The sequence below is a fragment of the Arachis ipaensis genome, chromosome B1 (assembly GCF_059453495.1).
Source record: "Arachis ipaensis isolate K30076 ecotype BB chromosome B1, ASM5945349v1, whole genome shotgun sequence".
Taxonomy (NCBI): domain Eukaryota; kingdom Viridiplantae; phylum Streptophyta; class Magnoliopsida; order Fabales; family Fabaceae; genus Arachis; species Arachis ipaensis.
Window position 1 is genome coordinate 40134192 of NC_142436.1, and position 23075 is coordinate 40157266.

At 39.8% G+C, this 23075-nt stretch overlaps 1 pseudogene; it reads right to left on the reverse strand.

The window, feature by feature from the left end:
• Positions 1 to 209: 209 nt before the first annotated feature.
• The window catches only part of LOC148576299 (uncharacterized), a 104110-nt pseudogene continuing 81244 nt past the window's right edge, over positions 210 to 23075 (reverse strand).

Sequence of the window (23075 nt, forward strand, 5' to 3'; positions counted from 1 at the left end):
ACTTCTTAATTATTAGGTTAGTATATATAGGCAAAGATCACCCATGTTTAAAATCTTTAGCCCCTCAGAACATTTGACACATTATTTTTCTATACAGTATGAGCAACTAAACCTCCTAGGTTAAGGTTAGGAGCTTTGCTGATTCCTATGGATTAATACAATTACTTTTCTAGTCCAATAAATGTGTGATTCTATTCTATGATGCATTGTCATTCTTCATCCTTATGAATATCGATTCTACATAAATTCTTTACGAGTCCTGAACCAGATAGTATTGAGCTACAACTTGAGGATGCATCACGGGTTCCAAGAGAATTATCTGGGCTAACTGGGGTACCTGACATAAAACCTCATTACCCAGGGGTAATTAAGGTTCCTGTGGCTTTAATGGCTAGAATCATAAGAGCATCAGTCTTTGATCCGGAAGATCCAACCTTGTCTGTGGTATTTTGAGTAGGATCATCAAGAGATTGAATTGCGTGCGCTTTACCCTCTCCCAGATTTATCTAGTCCGTTCGGATGTTTGGTTTGGATCTGAGGAGATTAACGACCATGACCAATGGCTTAGTCACTTACAGCCTTGCCATTGAAGGAATCATTCATCATTGGATTAGTGAGTACGACGTGTTAATTCAGCAGAAGAAGCATCTCCGAAGCCTTAACTAATCGCTAATTATTGTCTCTACCTGTTATTGTATTGCTTGTCTATGCGCCGACAACAAAAAACAACTATGTTTCTATTCGCCTAACTAAGATTTGCAGAATAACCACAGATTGCTCAATCCAACAATCCTCGTGGGACTGACCCTCACTCACCTGAGGTATTACTTGGATGATCCGGTGCACTTACCGGTTAAGTTGTGCGGAGTTAAATTTCGTGCACTAAGTTTTTCTCGCCATTGCTGGGGATTGTTTGAGATTGAAAAACTAACGGTTATCTTGTTCCTTAGATTAGGTACTTTTTACTATTTTTCTTTTATTTGTGTTTATTGTGTTTCTTTTTAGAATTTTCGAACTGTCTGGTTTCTTTTTCAAAAATTTTTCAAAAGCTTTTTCTTTTGTTTGAGTCTTGTGTCAATCTTTAAGTTTGGTGTCTATTTGATTTTTCTTTTCTTGAGTTTTCAGAAAATTGTTCTTATTGTTCTTCCTTGTGTTCGAATTTGTTCTTTGTGTTTTTCTCTGTTTGATTTCAAAATCTTTAAGTTTGGTGTCTTTTTGTGTTTTTCCCTTCAAATTTTGAAAAATAGTGTCTTTTGATTTCAAAATTTTTAAGTTTGGTGTCCGGTTAGTGTTTGTCTTTTTAATTTTTAAAATTCAAAATTCAAATTTTCTTGTTATCTTATTTTAATTTAATTTCAAATTTTAAGTCTGATGTCCTGTTAGTCATCTTTTTGTTTGTCTTGTTATCTTCTCAAATATTTATCTTATCTTTTTATTTTTCTTTGAATTTCAAAATTTTATCTTATCTTATTTTAAAATTTAAAATTTAATTTTCAAAATTTAAAATTTAAATTCAAATCTCAAAATTCAAAACTTTAAATTCAAATTTCAAATTCAAATTTTAAAAAGTTAGTATCTTGTTAGTTTTTCCTTCTTTCGAAATTGAATTTCAAATCTTTAAATTTTTTTCAAATCTTATCTTATCTTGTTTGACTTATTCTCTTCAAAAATTAAATTTCAAGATCTTCCTTTGACTTTTCCTTCTAAATTTCAATTTTTTTTTAAAAATCAAATCTCTTATTTTATTTTCAAATCTTGTTAGTTAGTTAGTTGCTTGTTTTATCCTATTTCAATTTTAAAAAGTTTGGTGTCTCTTTAATTCTCCATTCTCTTTCTTCTTTTTCGAAAATCACTAACCTCTTTCTCTCTCATCTATTTCGAAAATCTTCTTCTTCTTCTTTCTTTCTTTATTTTCGAAAATTCTTCATAATTAAAAGACACCTCTAATTTCTTTTCTCTCTATCTCACTATCTCACAAGGAATCCTCTATACTCTGACATAGAAGATTCCTTTCTTATTTTTCTGTTGGTTTCTTCTATTTTATGAGCAGGAATAGGGATAAAAAATCTCTCTTTGATCCTAATCCTGAACCTGAGAGAACTCTAAGAAGGCGTTTGCAACAAGCTAACAGAGCCATAAGGAACCTCACAAGAGCTCTAGAACAAGAAGCTGAAGATACAACAATGGCAGCTAACCCAGACAATAGGGGTGACGCAAGAAAGGTCCTAGGATCTTACACTGTACCCAACTTTGACTTCTAATCTTCTATGGGTGTAGCATCTCCATTCCTGCCATTAGTACAAACAACTTTGACTTGAAGCCTCAATTGGTCACTCTGGTTCAACAAAACTACCAGTTTCATGGACTTCCACAGGAAGATCCAAACAAATTCATATCTGACTTCATGTAGATATATGACATTGTAAAGACTAATGGAGTGGATCCAGAGGTTTACAAGCTCATGCTCTTTCCATTTGTTGTAAGAGACAGAGGAAGGTTATGGTTGGATTCTCAACCTAAAGAAAGCCTAAATTCATGGGAGAAGGTGGTCAATAGATTATTGACCAAGTTCTTTCCACCTCAAAAGGTGAGCAAGCTTAGGGTGGAAGTATAAACCTTTAGACAGAAAGAGAGAGAATCCCTCTATGGAGCTTGGGAAAGATACAAGCAATTAATCAGGAGATGTCCTCCTTACATGATCTCATATTGGACCGTGTTAGATATTTTCTATGATAGTCTATCTAAGATGTCCAAGATGGCACTGGACCATTCTGTAGGTGGATCCCTCCACTTGAAGAAGACACCTGAAGAGGCACAAGAGCTTATTGATCTGGTTGCCAACAACCAATACATGTACACTTCTGAGCAGTACCCTGTGAACAATGGTGCAGCTTAGAAGAGAGGTGTCCTAGAGGTGGATACCTTAGACACTATCTTGGCACAAAACAAACTCACGTCCCAGTAGATCAACATGATCTCTCAGTACTTGAGTGGGACGCAAAGTTCAGAGGCCTATTGTCCAGAGACAGCGTATGAACTAAACACTGTTGATAATACCTGGACCATAATGGATGAGGTTAAATACATGGGAAACCCCTCTAGAAACTCCAATAACAATCCCTACTCGAATACTTTCAATCAGGGATGGAGAAACCACCCTAATTTTGGGTGGAGAGATCAGCAGAAGCCTCAACAAGGCTTTAGCAACAATCAGAATGGGATGAACTAGAATAGGTTAAATAACAAACCATTCAAGCCCTCTCAGTAGTAATTGGAGACTCCCATGCAGAGTCTCTCTGACTTGGCCACTATAGTCTCCAATCTCTCCAAGACCACTCACAGTTTCATAACAGAAACTAGGTCCTCCATTAGGAACTTGGAGGTACAAATTGGTCAGCTAGTGCACGAATCCCCACACTCTGTATAGTTGTACCAGCAAGTGCAATGGGTCGTCCAAGTAATACCTAAGCGAGTTAGGGTCGATCCCACGAGGATTGTGGTTTGAAGCAAGCTATGGTTATCTTGTAGGTCTTAGTCCGGAGAATTAGAAGGTTGTTGGATTGATTCAAGGGCAATTAGTAACAGGAATATTGTATAAATTAAAATCATTAATAGGAATATGGTTAAGGATTGGAGTTGCTTTATCTTTCTGAATTAACTCTGGTAATACTGTCCTCTTTGCTTGTGAGTGATTTCTTCTATGGAAGGCTGTATGTGATCAATGCCATGGGCCATGGTCGTCAATCTCTTCTACTCCAGATCAAACGTCATTGGCCGTGGTCATCCAATCTTCCAGAGGGTGAAGCTTTAGCAGTTCATTCTCCTGGCGATCCTACTCAAAATGCCACACACAAGGTCGAATCTTCCGGATCAGAGAATGCTGCTTCTTTAGGTTCTAACCTCTACCACAGAGACCTTAATCTCCCCAGATATCGGCTGAACTGGTGTCTCGAGAAGTTCCCAAGAAAGTCGTGGATTAGCCGTATAAGAAATGTATAATCAAGCTGGCGGTTCGCGCTTTCCAGTCACGTATTCACATGAACCTAAGTAGACACAGGTGGTTATTAGGCACACAGTCCTAGTATGATGAACAGAGCTGATTGTCACTGATCATCCTATTCACCATGTTGAAGAACAAGTATGCATCTTAGAAATAAATCAAACACGGATCGAAGAGAAACAGTAATACTTTTATTAATTCATAAGACTCAACAAGGCTCCTCCCCTCAACCTAGGAGGTTTAAAAACTGATACTGAAAGGAAATACAATGGTAAATGAAATATGGTGTGCGTCCTCCCTGATGGAGAATGTAAAAGTTCTTTAAATACTAAACTGATAACTAAGGATTACATAAAAAGGCTAAACAGTCTTTTTGTGCTAAAATCCACTTCTGAGGCCTACTTAGTGAGTGTTTGGGCTGAACTTTGATGAGATCCACGTGCTATAAGGCCTCTAGGGCATTGAGCACTGGCTAGGGGGTTCTCTATGGGCGTTTGGTCGCTGGTCTCTGCTTCATGGGCGCTGGACGTCTAGAAGGGGGCAGGAGGCTGGCGTTGAACGCCAATTTTGGGCCTTCTAATCTGAAGCAAAGTATGAACTATTATATATTGCTGGAAATCTCTAGAACTCAGGTTTCTATAGCCATTGAGAACGCTCGATTTGGACTTCTGTAGCTCCAGTAATGCTCTTCCAAATGCAAGGTCAGATCCAGACAGCATCTACAGTGCTTGCTCTGTCTCTGAATCAGACTTTTGCTCCAACTCCTCAATTTCAGCCAGAAATTACCTGAAATTGTACAAAAATACACAAACTCAAAGTGGAATCCAAAAATGTGAAACTAACACTAAAACCTATAAAAACTTAATAAAAACTAAACAAAACATGCTAAAAACTATATAAAAATGATGCCAAAAAGTGTATAAAATATCTGCTCATCATCAGCTAAGCAAGAGGATCCCAGAGATTCCCTCAAACACTCTTCTAAGCAACACAGGAGTAAATTCAAAGGAAGAGTGCAAGGCACTCACTGTGGAGGTTCTGACCGAACCCAAAAAGGAGCCTGAGGTAGAAGAGCTCAAGGAAATCAGAGCTAATGAGGAGCCTAAAAACATCACCTTGCACGACCCTTTGCTGAGGGAGGAACCTGAAGAATATAGCTCTTCGGACGAGGATGAGAAATCCAAGGAAGAATGAATTGCTCGGTTCCTAGCAATCCTCAGGAAGCTAAAGGGCAGTTCTTCTGATACAGAGGCATTGGAGAATGAACCTCTAGTGCTGACCAAGGAGTACAGTGCCTTGGTTAAGAAGAAGCTGTCTCAGAAGCTCTCGGATTCCGAAAGTTTTCTGATTTCTTGCACTATAGGGACCATCACTTTTGAGAAGGCACTACGTGACCTTGGATCAAGCATCAATCTCATGCCTCTCTCTGTGATGAGGAAGCTGGGAATTCTAGAGGTGCAGTCTTCAAGGATCTCTTTAGAAATGGCAGACAGGTCCCTGAAAAGGGCATATGGCATGGTGGAAAATGTCCTAGTAAGGGTTGAGGATCTTTACATCCCTGTTGATTTTTTAATCCTAGACAATGGGGAGGACAGAGATGAATTCATCATCCTTAGAAGGCCTTTCCTAGCCACTGCAAAGGCCATAATTAATGTAGAGAGAGGAGAGATAATCCTAAGGATGCATGAGGACTATCTAGTGTTTAAAGTTCATAAGCTTCACTCTCTCTCTGATAGAGGAGGCACCACTGTGTAGCACTCCATGTTTCAACCCTCTCCTTCAGTGCAGAGTTTTATAGAGCCTCCAAACACCAACTCTAAGTTTGGTATTGGGCAACCATCATCAAGCACTGAGAAGGAAGGCACTAAGAAGAAGGTTCCCAAAGGCTGGAAGAACAAAAAGATTCCAACTGAAGACCTCTCACCTGGCATGAGAGTTGTCTTCACTAAGAGTCCAGTCATTCCACACACAGTGAATTGGATCCTGTCTCTAGAGCATGTGGAGTTCATCCATGAGCGTACAGGAAGGAAATTCACTGTAAGGGGTGAAGATCTGAGCCCCTACCTATCTCCGTAAGGAGCTGTCCGTCAAGCTAGTGACGGTAAAGAAGTGCTTGGTTGGAGGCAACCCAACCATGAATAATGTACTATTGTTTTTAATTATTTCATTTTAATTAGCTTATTTTCTTAGTTTTCTTTTGCTTTTGACATTTGTGATCATGTACAGTACTCAGAACTGAAACAGAAACATTCAGAGTTGAAAATATAACACCCTGTGGAGAGCCCTTGCTGGCGTTGAATGCCAGACAAAGAGGCAGATGGGAATTCAATGCCCCACAGGGAGCAGTGTGGGCATCCAATGCCCATGAGGGAGCAGCAGTGCTGGCGTTGAATGCCAGGGAAGGAGTACCCTGGGCGTCCAATGCCCATCAAGGAGCAGGGAGCTAGCATTGAACGCCAGGGAAGGAGTCCCCTGGGCGTCCAACGTCCATCAAGGAGCAGAAGCTGGCGTTGAACGTCAGCTAGAAAGCAAAGCTGCGCGTTCAAGGGAATTTGAAATTCCTAGCCTCTTTGGCCAGTGGACCCCACAGAATCTCCACCTACCCCACCTTTCTTCTCTCTCCACCTTTCTAAACCTTGAAACCCACACCCTACTTTCCCTATTCCCCATGCACACTCTTCCCCAAACCCATCATAAATCCCATCACTTTAACTCCCAACCAACCCCACCTACTTCAAATTCAAAAATTTCCCACCCATTCATCCCTCCCTCATAACCGAACCCAACCCCATCTCTACCCTATAAATACCCCCTCTTACAACCCTTTATACACACACCTCCTAAACACTCTCTTCCTACTCACCTATACACTTTACACACTCTTCTTCTTCCCAATTCCCTACTTGGCCGAAGCCTCTCCCTCTTTCTATCTCTATCCTTTCCTTCTTTCTTCTACTATCTTCTTCCCTTTTGTCATTCTTTGCTCGAGGACGAGAAAAACTCTTAAGTTTGGTGTTACAAAAGCTTTGCTTTTTTACTTCTACCATTCCTAAGTATGGCACCAAAGGCCAGCGACACCTCAAGAAAGAGAAAGGGAAAGGCTCCCGCTTCCACTTTTGAACCTTGGGAAATGGAGAGATTCCTCACCAAGGCTCATCAAGACCACTTCTATGATGTGGTGAAGCACAAAAGGGTGATCTCCGAGGTCCCCTTTAGGCTAAAAAAGAATGAATACCCAGAGATCCAACAAGAAATTTGAAGAAGAGATTGGAAAGTTCTAATCAATCCTATCCCAGAAGTTAGAATCTTAATGGTGCAAGAGTTTTATGCTAATGCTTGGGTCACCAAAAAGCATGATACTACCGTGAACCGACAGCCCAAAAATTGGCACACCATGGTCCGAGAGCAACTCTTGGATTTTAGCCCAGAAAGTGTAAGGATGGCGCTCCAATTACCACAAATGCTAGGAGACCCACACTCTTACACTTGAAAGGTTAACACCGACCAAAGGTTGGACCAAGTGCTTGCAGACATCTATATGGAAGGAGCATAGTGGAGGAGGGATGCGCAAGACAAGCCCTACTAACTAGGAAGGCTTGACCTCAAGCCCGTAGCTAGAGGATGGTTGGAGTTTATCTAACACTCCATCATCCCTACAAGTAACCGATCTGAGGTTACCATAGACCGAGCAATAATGATTCATTGCATTATGCTTGGAAATGAGGTGAAAGTACATGAGGTGATACCTCAAGAATTGTACAAGGTGGTAGACAAGCCTTCCACCCAAGCAAGGTTAGCATTCCCTAACATCATATGTCACCTATGCAATTCAGCTGGAATTGTCATAGGAGGAGACACCCCCATTGAGGAGGACAAGCCCATCATGAAAAGAAGGATAGAGCATGTGAGAGAACCGGCACATGGACCACAGTAAGAGCTTGTGCAACCGCTTTCACCAGAAATCTCTGAGATACCTCAAGGGATGTACTTTCCTCTCCGAGACTATTGGGATCAACTGAACACATCTCTAGGGGAGCTGAGTTCAAACGTGGAGCAGTTAAGGATGGAACATTAAGACCATGCTAGTACCCTCCATGAGATAAGGGAAGATCAGAGGATCATGAGAGAGGAGCAGCAGAGACAAGCATGTGACATGGAGGAAATCAAATGCTCCATCAGATTCTCCAGAGGGAGCAGCAGCCGCCATCACTGAGGTTGTTGAGTCCCATTATCCCCCTATTTGTGTTATTTCTATTTTTTGTACTCTAATTTATTGTCTGTTTTCTTTTCTAAGTTCATGATCACACTTAGTATTTTGTTCTTTTTGAGTTTTATCTTATTGTTTGCCTTAGTTCTAAGATATCCATTGTATCTGTCACCATGCTTAAAAGAAAAATCTATTTGAAAAAGAATAGTGAGATACATAAGTTTCAAGCATATCATGAACTATTTCAGTTATATTGATGTGGTGGCCCTGCATTTATCTTCTGAATGTATGAATTAACTGTGCATATTTGATATTGAAGTTGAGTATGTTGGCTCTTGGAAGAACAATGAATTTAAAAAAGTATTATTAGTTCTCTGAAAAATAAAAAATATTGATTCTTGAAGCGAGAAAAAGCATCAAAAAGAAAAAAAAATAAAAAGAAAGAGAAAAAGAAAAAAATAAAAAATTTAGCAACTCTTTCGAAAAAAAAGGGGAAAAAATGAAGAAAAATCCAAAAGCTCAAAAGAAAAAAGGCAAGAGCAAGGATCCAAGGCTTTGAGCATCAATGGTTAGGAGGGTCACAAGTTGGCCTAAAAAGTTCAAATGAGCTGCTATCCCTAACTAAATGCTTGTGGTGTGAAGGTATCAAGTCAAAGGCTTGAGACTGAGCAGTTAAAGTCGTCATCCAAAGCAAAAAGAGTACGCATAAGAACTATGGGCATCACTGTCTGGGACTTTAAGCAAAGCTAAAGTCGAATCCAATGGGTTCCCTCAGTTAAGTGCCTGTGGTGTTTATGTATCCGGTGGTAATACAGGAAAACCAAACGCTTAGAGTCACGACTAGGCTCAAAAGGAAGCTGTGTTCAAGAATCAAGAAAAGCTAAACTAAGAGAATCAATAATATTATCCGGATTCTAGTTCCAAGGGATGCCAATATTTCTAAGCTTCAAAGGAAAGTGAGATGCCAAAACTCTTCAGAAGTAAAGAGTTAATAGCCTCGCTCATCTAATTGGAACTGAGCTTCATTGATCACTCTGATGCTTATTGTATTCTTCTCTTCCATTGGTCCTACCTTGTTTTTGATTGCTTGAGGACAAGCAACAGTTTAAGTTTGGTGTTATAATGAGCGGATATTTTATACACTTTTTGGCATCATTTTCTCAGTGTTTTTAGTATGTTTTGTTAAGTTTTATTATAATTTAATAGGTTTTAGTGAAAAATTCACATTTTTGGATTCTACTTTGAGCTTTTATATTTTCTTATGATTTCAGGTAAATTCTAGCTGAAATTGACAAGTTTTGGCAAAGTCCGATTCAGAGGCAAGGAAACCATAGTAGATGCTGTCAGATTCTGACATCTGTACATTCAAATGAGCATTTCTGGAGCTACAAAGGCCCAAATGATGCGTTTTCAATGGCGATGGAAAGCTAACTTCCAGAGCTTTCCAGCTAATATATAATGGTTTATACTTTTCTTTGGAAGGGACTGCCCATATTAGGCGTTGAATGCCCAAATCACCTCCTTTCTGGCGTTCAACGCCCTAAGAGGACCCAAGCCAGTGTTGAACGCCCAAACCTAGCGTTCAATGCCCCCCAAGGGAGAACAAGGCAGCATGGACATCATCCTAATAGGTGTTCAATGCCCATTACTCAAGTTGGACGCCAAGCTCAACCCAAGCACTCAACCAAAGTGGGCACAAGAGTGGATTTTTGCACCTCTAGTCTAGTTTATCCTATTTTTGTACTTCTTAATTATTAGGTTAGTATATATAGGCGAAGATCACCCATGTTTAAGATCTTCAGCCCCTCAGAATATTTGACACATTATTTTTTGTGCTGAAGCCTTAACTAATCGCTAATTACTGTCTCTACCTGTTACTGTTATTGCTTGTCTATACGCCTACAACAAACAACAACTATCTTTCTATTTGCCTGACTAAGATTTGCAGAATAACCACAGATTGCTCAATTTAACAATTCTCGTGGGATCAACCCTCACTCACCTGAGGTATTACTTGGATGACCCGGTGCACTTGCCGGATAAGTTGTGTGGAGTTAAATTTCATGCACCAGCAGCCCACAAGGATCTCACTGGAGATGGCAGAAAAGTCCCTAAAGAGGGCGTATGGAGTGGTGGAGAATGTCCTAGTAAAGGTTGAAGGAAAGGATGACTCCATCATCCTAGGAAGGTTACTCCTAGCTACTAGGAGAGCCTTGATTGATGTAGAGGGAGGAGAGCTAGTCTTGAGGATGCATGAGGACCATTTACTGATCAAGATTCCTAAGCCTCAACCTTTCTCAGACAAATGTGGTACTAGCATGCAGAGCTCCATGCTCAAACCCTCTCAGTCAGAGGAAAACCATACAGTACTGGTGCACAAAATTGTGATCATCAATGGCGCCAACAATTTGGTACGTACAATTGTAATCTCAACTCTTTGTCATAACTCCGCACAACTAACCAGCAAGTGCACTGGGTCGTCCAAGTAATAAACCTTACGTGAGTAAGGGTCGATCCCATGGAGATTGTCGGCTTGAAGCAAGCTATGGTCATCTTGTAAATCTCAGTCTGGCGGATTCAAATGGTTATGGAGAATTGATAATTAAAATATGAATAAAATATAAAATAAGATAGAGATACTTATGTAATTCATTGGTGAGAATTTCAGATAAGCGTATGAAGATGCTTTGTTCCTCCTGAACTTCTGCTTTCCTATTGTCTTCATCCAATCATTCATACTCCTTTCCATGGCAAGCTTTATGTTGGGTTTCACCGTTGTCAATGGCTACCTCCCGTCCTCTCAGTGAAAATGGTCCAAATGCACTGTCACCGTACGGCTAATCATCTGTCGATTCTCGATCATGTTGGAATAGGATCCATTGATCCTTTTGCGTCTGTCACTATGCGCAACACTCGCGAGTTTAAAGCTCGTCACAGTCATCTCATCCCAGATCCTACTTGGAATACCACAGACAAGGTTTAGACTTTCTAGATCTCAGGAATGGCTGCCAATAGTTCTAGCATACCACGAAGGTTCTAATATGAGATTAGAAACCCAAGAGATGCACATTCAAGCTTGTTTGCATGTAGAACGGAAGTGGTTGTCAGACATGCGTTCATAGGTGAAAATGGTGATGAGTGTCACATAATCATCACATTCATCATGTTCTTGAGTGCGAATGAATATCTTGGAGAAGAAATAGGCTTGAGTTGAATAGAAAAATAATAGTACTTTGCATTAATTCATGAGGAACAGCAGAGCTCCACACCTTAATCTATGGGGTGTAGAAACTCCACCGTTGAAAATACATAAGAACAAAAGGTCCAGGCATGGCCGAATGGCCAGCCTCCCAAAGAAGGTTCAATCATCAAAACATAATTAAAAGATGAAAAAAAGATGATTAAAGGATGAAAATACAATAGCAAAAGATCCTATTTATAGAGAACTAGTAACCTAGGCTTTACAGAAATGAGTAAATAATGCAAAAATCCACTTCCGGGCCCACTTGGTGTGTGCTTGGGCTGAGCATTGAAGCTTTCACGTGTAAATACTTTTCTTGGAGTTAAACGCTAGCTTTTGTACCAGTTTGGGCATTTAACTCCAGCTTTTATGCCAGTTCTGGCGTTTTGACGCCAGAATTTTTATGCTGACTTGGAATGCCAGTTTGGGCCATCAAATCTCGAGCAAAGTATAGACTATTATATATTGCTGGAAAGCCCAGAATGTCTAGTTTCCAACGCAATTGAGAGCGTACCAATTGGACTTCTTTAGCTCCAGAAAATCTACTTCGAGTGCAGGGAGGTCAGAATCCAACAGCATCTGCAGTCCTTTTTTAGCCTCTGAATAAGATTTTTGCTCAGGTCCCTCAATTTCAGCCAGAAAATACCTGAAATCACAGAAAAACACACAAACTCATAGTAAAGTCTAGAAATGTGATTTTTATTTAAAAACAAATAAAAATATAATAAAAAGTAACTAAAATATACTAAAAATATACTAAAAACAATGCCAAAAAGCGTATAAATTATCCGCTCATCACAACACCAAACTTAAATTGTTGCTTGTCCCCAAGCAAATAAAAACAAAGTAGGATAAAAAAAGAGAATATACAATAAATTCCGAAAACATCTATGAAGATCAGTCTTAATTAGATGAGCGGGGCTATTAGCTTTTTGCTTTTGAACAGTTTTGGCATCTCACTTTATCCTTTGAAGTTTAGAATGATTGGCATCTATAGGAACTCATAATTCAGATAGTGTTATTGATTCTCCTAGTTCAGTATGTTGATTCTTGAACACAGTTACTTTATGAGTCTTGGCCGTGACCCTAAGCATTTTGTTTTCCAGTATTACCACCGGATACATAAATGCCACAGACACATAACTGGGTGAACCTTTTCAGATTGTGACTCAGCTTTGCTAGAGTCTCCAATTAGAGGTGTCCAGAGCTCTTAAGCACACTCTTTTTGCTTTTGGACCACGACTTTAACCGCTCAGTCTCAAGCCTTTCACTTGACACCTTCACGCCACAAGCACATGGTTAGGGACAGCTTGGTCTAGCCGCTTAGGCCAGGATTTTATTCCTGTGGGCCCTCCTATTCACTGATGCTCAAAGCCTTGGATCCTTTTTATTTTACTTGCTTTTTGGTTTAAAGGGCTATTGGCTTTTTTTGCTTGCTTTTTATTTTTCTTCTTTTTTTCTTTGCCATTTTTTTTCTCGCAAGCTTTTCATTGCTTTTTCTTGCTTCAAGAATCAATTTTATGATTTTTCAGATTATCAAATAACATTTCTCCTTTTTCATCATTCTTTCAAGAACCAACAATTTTAACATTCATGAACAACAAATTTAAAAATATGCACTGTTCAATCATTCATTCAGAAAATAAAAAGTATTGCCACCACATCGAAATAATTAAACTATTTAAAATTCGAAATCCATGTACTTCTTTTTCTTTTGTAATTAAAACATTTTTCATTTAAGAAAGGTGATGGATTCATAGGACATTCATAGCTTTAAGGCATAGACACTAAGACACTAATGATCATGTAATAAGACACAAACATAAATAAACATAAAGCATAATTTTCAAAAAATAGAAAAATAAGAACAAGAAAATTAAAGAACGGGTCCACCTTAGTGATGACGGCTTGTTCTTCCTCTTGAAGATCTTATGGAGTGCTTGAGCTCCTCAATGTCTCTTCCTTGCCTTTGTTGCTCCTCTTTCATGACTCTCTGGTCTTCTCTAATTTCATGGAGGAGGATGGAATGCTCTTGGTGCTCCACCTTTAGTTGTCCCATATTGGAACTTAATTCTCCTAGGGAGGTGTTGATTTGCTCCCAATAGTTTTGTGGAGGAAAATGCATCCCTTGAGGCATCTCAGGGATTTCATGATGAGGAATTTCCTCATGATCTTGTCCATGAGTAGAATCTCTTGTTTGCTCCATCATTTTCTTAGTGATGAGCTTGTCTTCATCAATGAGGATGTCTTCCTCTATGTCAATTCCAGCTGAATTGCAGAGGTGACAAATGAGATGAGGGAAGGCTAACCTAGCCGAAGTAGAGGACTTGTCCGCCACCTTGTAGAGTTCTAGGTATACAACCTCATGAACTTTTACTTCCTCTCCAATCATGATACTATGAATCATGATAGCCCGGTCTATAGTAACTTCAGACCGGTTGCTAGTGGGAATGATTGAGCGTTGGATAAACTCCAACCATCCCCTAGCCATAGGCTTGAGGTCATGCTTTCTTAGTTAAACCAGCTTCCTTCTTGAATCTCTCTTCCATTGAGCGCCCTCTTCACAAATATCTATGAGGACTTGGTCCAACCTTTGATCAAAGTTGACCCTTCTAGTGTAGGGGCGTGCATCTCCTTGCATTATGGGCAAGTTAAATGCCAACCTTACATTTTCCGGACTGAAATCTAAGTATTTCCCCCGAACCATTGTGAGCCAATTCCTTGGGTCCGGGTTCACACTTTGATCATGGTTCTTGGTGATCCATGCATTGGTATAGAACTCTTGAACCATTAAGATCCTGACTTGTTGAATGGGGTTGGTGAGAATTTCCCAACCTCTTCTTCAAATCTCATGCCGGATCTCCGGATATTCGCCTTTTTTGAGCTTGAAAGGGACCTCGAGGATCACCTTCTTCTTGGCCACAACTTCATAGAAGTGGTCTTGATGCACCCTTGAGATGAATCTCTCCATCTCTCATGACTCGGAGGCGGAAGCTTTTGCCTTCCCTTTCCTCTTTCTAGAGGTTTCTCCGGCCTTTGATGCCATAAATAGTTATGGAAAAACAAAAAGCAACGGTTTTACCACACCAAACTTAGAAGGTTTGCTCGTCCTCAAGCAAAAGAAGAAAGAAGAGAGTAGAAGAAGAAGAAATAGAGGAGATAGAGGGGGTTTAGTGGTTCGGCTAAGGGGGTAAGTAGTGTGTATGATGTGTGAAAATAAAGGAGTGAAGATTGGATTATATAGGAGTGGAGAGAGGGGTAGGGTTTGGCCATGTATGGGTGGGTTTGGGAGGGAAAGTAGTTTGAATTTGAATGGTGAGGTAGGTGGGGTTTTATGATGGATGGATGTGGATTGGTGAAGAGATTATGGAGAAGAGGGTAGGATTTGATAGGTGAGAGGTTTTTGGGGAAGAGGTATTGAGGTGATTGGTGAAGGGTATTTGGGGAAGGTGTGAAGAAGAGAGAGAGATGAGGTAGGTGGGGATCCTGTGGGGTCTACAGATCCTGAGGTGTCAAGGATTTCTCATCCCTGCACCATGTTGGCGTGTAAACGCCCCCTTGATTGCCAATCCTGGCGTTAAACGCCAGGTTACTGCCCATTTCTGGCATTTAACACCAGCTTTTCTCCTCTTTCTGGCGTTTAAACGCCAGTTCTGTGCCCATTTTTGGCGTTAAACGCCCAGAATGGTGCCAGACTGGGCGTTTAACGCCCATTCTGCTACCCTTACTGGCGTTTAAACGCCAGTAAGCTTCTCCTTAAGGGTGTGCTATTTTTAATACTGTTTTTCATTCTGTTTTTGCTTTTTTAGTTGTTTTTGTGACTTCACATGATCATCAACCTACAGAAAAGATAAAATAACAATAAAAAATAGATATAATAAAATTGGGTTGCCTCCCAACAAGCGCTTCTTTAATGTCAATAGCTTGACAGTGGGCTCTCATGGAGCCTCACAGATACTTAGAGCATGGTAATGGCCTCCCAACACCAAACTTATAGTTTGAATGTGGGGGCTCTATTTGACTCTGCATTGAGAGAAGCTTTTCATGCTTCCTTTCCATAGTTATAGAGGGAGATCCTTGAGCTTTAAACACAAGGGAGTCCTCATTCACTTGAAGGACCAATTCTCCTCTGTCAACATCAATCACAGCTTTTGCTGTGGCTAGGAAGGGTCTGCCAAGGATGATGAATTCATCCATACACTTCCCAGTGTCTAGGATTATGAAATCAGCAGGGATGTAGTGGCCTTCAACCTTTACCAAGACATCCTCTACAAGTCCATAAGCCTGTTTCCTTGAATTGTCTGCCATCTCTAGTGAGATTCTTGCAGCTTGTACGTCAAGGATCCCCAGCTTCTCTATTACAGAGAGTGACATGAGGTTTATACTTGACCCCAGGTCACACAGAGCCTTCTCAAAGGTCATGGTGCCTATGGTACAAGGTATTGAGAACTTTCCAGGATCCTGTCTCTTCTGAGGTAATCTCTGCCTAGTCAAGTCATCCAGTTCTTTGGTGAACAAGGAGGGGGGGTTCATCCTCCCAAGTCTCATCACCAAATAACTTGGTATTAAGCTTCATGATTGCACCAAGGTACTTGGCAACTTGCTCTTCAGTAACATCTTCATCCTCTTCAGAGGAGGAATACTCATCAGAGCTCATGAACGGCAGAAGTAAATTCAATAGAATCTCTATGGTCTCTGTATGAGCCTCAGATTCCCATGGTTCCTCATTAGGGAACTACTTGGAGGCCAGTAGACGTCCATTGAGGTCTTCCTCAGTGGAAATCACTACCTCTTCCTCTTCTCCAGGTTCAGCCATGTGGGTTATGTTGATGGCCTTGCACTCTCTTTTTGGGTTCTCTTCTGTATTGCTTGGGAGAGTACTAGGAGGGAGTTCAGTAATTTTCTTACTCACCTGACCCACTTGTGCCTCCAAATTTCTAATGGAGGACCTTGTTTCAGTCATGAAACTTTGAGTGGTTTTAATTAGATCAGAGACTATGGTTGCTAAGTCAGAGTGGCTCTGCTTAGAATTCTCTGTCTGTTGCTGAGAAGATGATGGAAAAGGTTTGCTATTGCTAAACCTATTTCTTCTACCGTTACTATTGTTGAAGCCTTGTTGAGGCCTCTGTTGGTCCTTCCATGAGAGATTTGGATGATTTCTCTATGAAGGATTATAGGTGTTTCCATAGGGTTCTCCCATATAATTCACCTATTCCATTGCTGGGTTCTTAGGATCATAAGCTTCTTCTTCAGATGAAGCTTCTTTGGTACTGCCTGTTGCTGCTTGCATTCCAGACAGACTCTGAGAAATCATATTGACTTGCTGAGTCAATATTTTGTTCTAAGCCAATATGGCATTCAGAGTATCAATCTCAAGAACTCCATTCTTCTGATTTGTTCCATTATTCACAGGATTCCTTTCAGAAGTGTACATGAATTGGTTATTTGCAACCATTTCAATGAGTTCCTGAGCTTCTGTAGGCATCTTCTTCAGATGAAGAGATCCTCCAGCAGAGCTGTCCAATGACATCTTGGACAGTTCAGACAGACCATCACAGAAGATACCTATGATGCTCCATTCTGAAAGCATGTTAGAAGGACACCTTCTGATCAATTATTTGTATCTTTCCCAAGCTTCATAGAGGGATTCACCTTCCTTCTGTCTGAAGGTCTGGGCTTCCACTCTAAGCTTACTCAATTTTTGAGGTGGAAAGAATTTGGCCAGAAAAGCACTGACCAGCTTTTTCCAAGAGTTCAGGCTTTCCTTAGGTTGTAAATCCAACCATATTTTAGCTCTGTCTCTTACAGCAAAGGGAAAAGCATAAGCCTGTAGACCTCGGGATCAACCCCATTGGTCTTGACAGTGTCACAGATTTGCAAGAATTCAGTCAAGAGCTAATGAGGGTCTTCCAATGGAAGTCCATGAAACTTGCAATTTTGTTGCATCAGAGAAACTAATTGAGGCTTAAGCTCAAAGTTATTTGCTCCAATGGCAGGGATAGAGATGCTTCTCCCATAGAAGTCGGGAGTAGGTGCAGTAAAGTCACCAAGCACCTTCCTTGCATTGTTGGCATTGTTGTTATTTTCGGCTGCCATGTCTTCTTCTTGTTTGAAAATTTCTGTTAGGTCCTCTATGTCACAGTATAGAGATTCCTTGAGGTGTCAGAGGAAAAGAAGAATAGAAGGAGAAGGTAGAGATGAGAATTCAAACTTATAGAGAGAGAGTCCGAATTGCTGATAGTGGAGGGGTGTTAGTCCTTAAATAGAAGGATGTGAGAAGAGGGGAAGAATTTTCGAAATTAAATTTAAAAAGATTTTGAAATAATTAAAAGAAATTTTGAAAAAATTGATTGATGATTTTCGAAAATTAAAATTGAGAAAGTAGTTAAGTGATTTTGAAAAAGATTTTGAAATCAGAAATAAAAAAAAGATATGATTGAAAATTATTTTGAAAAAGATGTGACTGAGAAGATATGATTGAAAATCAATTTAAAAAAAGAAATTTTTAAAATTATAGTTGATTACTTGACTAACAAGAAATTAAAAGACATGATTCTAGAATTTAAAATTTGATCATTTCTTAATAGGCAAGTAAAAAAAGATATGATTTTGAAAAGATATGATTGAAAAGATATGATTTTCAAAAATCTAGAATTTAAATCATTAATTGTAGCAAGGATTTTCGAAAATAGTAAAAAAATGGAAAGGATTTGATTTTGAAAAGATATGATTGAAAAGATATGATTTGAAAAAGATTTGATTTTGAAAAATTATGAAAATTTGAAAAAAATTTGAATTAAAAACAAAATCTTTCCTCTTGTGCCATCCTGGCGTTAAACGCCCAGAATGGTTTTTGGGCGTTTAACGCCCAAAATTCTACCCTTTTGGGCGTTTAACGCCCAGCCAGGTACCCTGGCTGGCGTTTAAACGCCAGTTTTCCTTTCTCACTGGGTGTTTTGAACGCCCAGCTTTTTTTGTGTAATTCCTCTGCTGAATATTCTGAATCTTCAATTCTCTGTATTATTGACTTGAAAAGACATAGTTTTGAAAATTTTTGAATTTTTAGAGAATAATAACAAAATGAAACTAAATCATGAAGAACTAAGATCAAATAAACAATGCATGCAAGACACCAAACTTAGAAATTTTCATATTAGAGACACTAACAAATTTAGAATACATATGAGAAACAACAAAATACACAAAACAAGAGAATTTAAAGATCAGAGCAAGGAAATCATCAAGAACAACTTGAAGATTAATGAAGAACATAATGCATATATTCAAAAAATGCAAGAAGAATAAAGACATGAAATTGACACCAAACTTAAAAATTGACACTAGACTCAAAAAAGAAACGCAAAATATTTTTGGTTTTAAGATTTTATAATATTTTTTTGTATTTTTTTCGAAAATTATTTGGAAAAGAAAATGGAGACATTCAAAATTTTTAATAAGAATTCCAGGAATCATGCAATGTTAGTCTAAAGCTTCAGTCTAAAAGATTAGACATGGCTAGCCAAGCTTCAGCAGACATTACATACAACAGCCAAATTGATGGGAATCAACTAGCTCTTGTGATGATGAAAGTACCATCTGAAACTCTAGAATTTATTCTTAAAAATTCTGAAGAATAAAATAAAGTTACCTAATCTAAGCAACAAGATGAACCGTCAGTTATCCAAACTCGAACAATCCCCGACAACGGCGCCATAAACTTGGTGCACGAAATTGTGATCATCAATGGTGCCAACAACTTGGTACGTACAATTGTAATATCAACTCTTTGTCACAACTCCGCACAACTAACCAGCAAGTGCACTGGGTCGTCCAAGTAATAAACCTTACGTGAGTAAGGGTCGATCCCACGGAGATTGTCGACTTGAAGCAAGCTATGGTCATCTTGTAAATCTCAGTCAGGCGGATTCAAATGGTTATGGAGAATTGATAATTAAAATATGAATAAGTAAAATAAGATAGAGATACTTATGTAATTCATTGGTGAGAATTTCAGATAAGCGTATGAAGATGCTTTGTTCCTTCTGAACTTCTATTTTCCTATTGTCTTTATCCAATCATTCATACTCCTTTCCATGGCAAGCTTTATGTTGGGTTTCACCATTGTCAATGGCTACCTCCCGTCCTCTCAGTGAAAATGGTCCAAATGCGCTGTCACCGCATGGCTAATCATCTGTCGGTTCTCGATCATGTTGGAATAGGATCCATTGATCCTTTTGTGTCTGTCACTACGCCCAACACTCGCAAGTTTGAAGCTCGTCACAGTCATCCCTTCCCAGATCCTTTTTGGAATACCACAGACAAGGTTTAGACTTTTTGGATCTCAGGAATGGCCGCCCATAGTTCTAACCTATACCACGAAGGTTCTAATCTGAGATTAGAAACCCAAGAGATGCACATTCAAGCTTGTTTGCATGTAGAACGGAAGTGGTTGTCAGGCACACGTTCATAGGTGAGAATGGTGATGAGTGTCACATAATCATCACATTCATCATGTTCTTGAGTGTGAATGAATATCTTGGAGAAGAAATAGGCTTGAGTTGAATAGAAAAACAATAGTACGTTGCATTAATTCATGAGGAACAGCAGAGCTCCACACCTTAATCTATGGGGTGTAGAAACTCCACCGTTGAAAATACATAAGAACAAAAGGTCTAGGCATGGCCGAATGACCAGCCTCCCAAAGAGGGTTCAATCATCAAAACATGATTAAAAGATGAAAAAAGGACGATTAAAGGATGAAAATACAATAGCAAAAGGTCCTATTTATAGAGAACTAGTAACCTAGGGTTTACAGAAATGAGTAAATGATACAGAAATCCACTTCCGGGCCCACTTGGTGTGTGCTTGGGCTGAGCATTGAAGCTTTCACGTGTAGAGACTTTTCTTGGAGTTAAACGCCAGCTTTTGTGCCAGTTTGGGCGTTTAACTCCAGCTTTTATGCCAGTTCTGGCGTTTTGACACCAGAATTTTTATGCTGACTTGAAACGCTAGTTTGGGCCATCAAATATCAGGTAAAGTATAAATTATTATATATTTCTGGAAAGCCCAGGATGTCTACTTTCCAACACAATTGAGAGCGCGCCAATTGGGCTTCTATAGCTCCAGAAAATCCACTTTGAGTGCAGGAAGGTCAGAATCCAACAGTATCTGCAGTCCTTTTTCAGCTTCTGAATAAGATTTTTGCTCAGGTCCCTCAATTTTAGCCAGAAAATACCTGAAATCATAGAAAAATACACAAAATCATAGTAAAGTCTAGAAATGTGATTTTTATTTAAAAACTAATAAAAATATAATAAAAAGTAACTAAAATATACTAAAAACATACTAAAAACAATGCCAAAAAGCGTATAAATTATCCGCTCATCAAGTACCCCAAACATCAAACCTAAGTTTGGTATTGGGCATTCACCATCCACCATTGAAGGAGGAGGCCATAAGAAGAAGTTGCCCAAGGGCTAGAGGAACAAGAAGATTCCTACTGAAGACTTCTCACTTGGCATGAGAGTAGTCTTCACAAGAAGTCCAGTCGTACCACATACTGTGAATCGGATCCTGTCTCTGGAGCATGTTGAGTTAATTCATGAGAGCACAGTGAGGAAGTTCACAATGAGGGGTGAAGATCTGAGCCCCTATGAACCTCCGTAAAGGAGCTATCCGTCAAGCTAATGACGGTAAAAAAGCGCTTGTTGGGAGGCAACCCAACCATACGTATCCTATAGTTTAGTTTAGTTTCAGTTATTTTAGCGTGATTTCATATCATTTTATTTTATATTAATTATCATAGTTTTCCTCATTTTTCTAACGTTTGTGATCATGTATAGCAATCAAAATAAAAATAGGAAAGCATAGCAGAAAAATAGCACACCTTCGAGGAGACCCCCTGCTGGTGTTCAACTGGCATTCAGCGCCCAGGAGGGAGTGAAAGGCTACGTTAAATGTTCAGATGGGAGCAGTCCAGGACCAATTTCTGGTTCCCCTAGGGTGTTTAACGCCCATTCTTAGCGTTGAATGCCAAAAATTCAGAAAAAAAATGTGGATCCCCTGGTGGCACTGAACGCCAAAGGGGAGGCAGCATGGTGAAATTTGACATTTGAAGTCTTTTTGGCCAATGGATAAAACCCAACCACCAACCACTTTACCATTTACTCACTCTTATCCATTCTCTCTCCTCTTTCACCCACTTTTCCATCCACATTCAACCATCCTATCAACCATCACTTCCCTTGATTCCCTCAACCCCCCTTTCACTCCACCCAATCACCTCTCATCAATCCCATCCATCTCTTTTTCCAATAACCACATTCAAATTCAAACTTTCCCATCCATTCCCTTCTCATAGCCGAACCCACCCCACCCCCTCTTATAAATACCCCTCACTTCATCCACTTTTACCACACCTTCACTACTCTTTCCCTCTTACATACTCTTCACCATACACTTTCCCTTTCTTCCCCCCCAAAAGCCAAATCCTATACCACGTCCCCTCTATCTCCTTCTTCTATTTTCTTTTCCTTTTCTTATTTTATAATTCTATTTGCTCGAAGAAGAGCAAAGTTTTTAAGTTTGGTGTTGGAAGCTCCGCTTTTTGCTTCTTATATCTTACCTCCATGGCAAAAAATCGGAGAGTCCTCAAGAAAAAGAAACGAGAAAACCCCGGTTTCTGTACCATGGGATTTCACAAGATTCTTCACCAAGGCCAATCACGACCATTTTTATGATGTGGTGAGGAAGAAGAAGGTGATTCCTGAGGTCCCCTTCAAGTTGAAGGATGATGAGTATTTAGAGATCCTATATCAGATTCTGAGACGAGGTTGGGAAGTTTTGGCCAACCCCATAACCGAGGTTGGAGTATTGATTGTGCAGGAATTTTATGCCAACACTTGAGTAACAAAAAAGCGTGATACAAGTATGAACTCGGAGCCGAAGAATTAGCGCACCATGGTCAGAGGACACATCATGGATTTCATCCCTAAGAGTGTGAGGGTGGTGCTACAGTTGCCAGAGCTAAGAGATGACCCTCATTCATACACTCGTAGGGTTAACACTGACCAAAGATTGGATCAAGTCCTTGTTGACATCTGCGTACCTGGAGCATAGTGGAGGAGGGATGCTCAAGGTCAGCCTTACAAACTGGGTAGGCTTGATCTTAGGCCAATAGCTAGAGGGTGGTTGGAGTTCATCCAACGTTTGATTATCCCTACGAATAACTGCTCTGAGGTTACAGTCGAGCGAGCAGTGATGATTCACTGCATTATGCTTGGCAATGAGGTGGAGGTGCATGAGGTGATTCCACAGGAGTTTTACAGAATAGCTGACAAGTCCTCCACCTCTGCGAGGCTAGCATTCCCTCATCTCATTCACTACTTATGTGCAACAGCTGGAGCTCACATAGAGGGAGATACATTGATCGAAAAGGAGAGACCAATCACAAGAAAGGGTATGGAGCACGCTAGGGAGCCCGTGCAAGGACCGCAGCAAGAGCCAGTTCCACTACCTCCATAGGATATTCCAGAGATGCCTCAAGGGATGTACTTCCCTCCCTCTAGTATTAGTAGTTTATTTTTGAAAAATTTTCAAAGATTTTTTATGTATTTACATATCAAGCT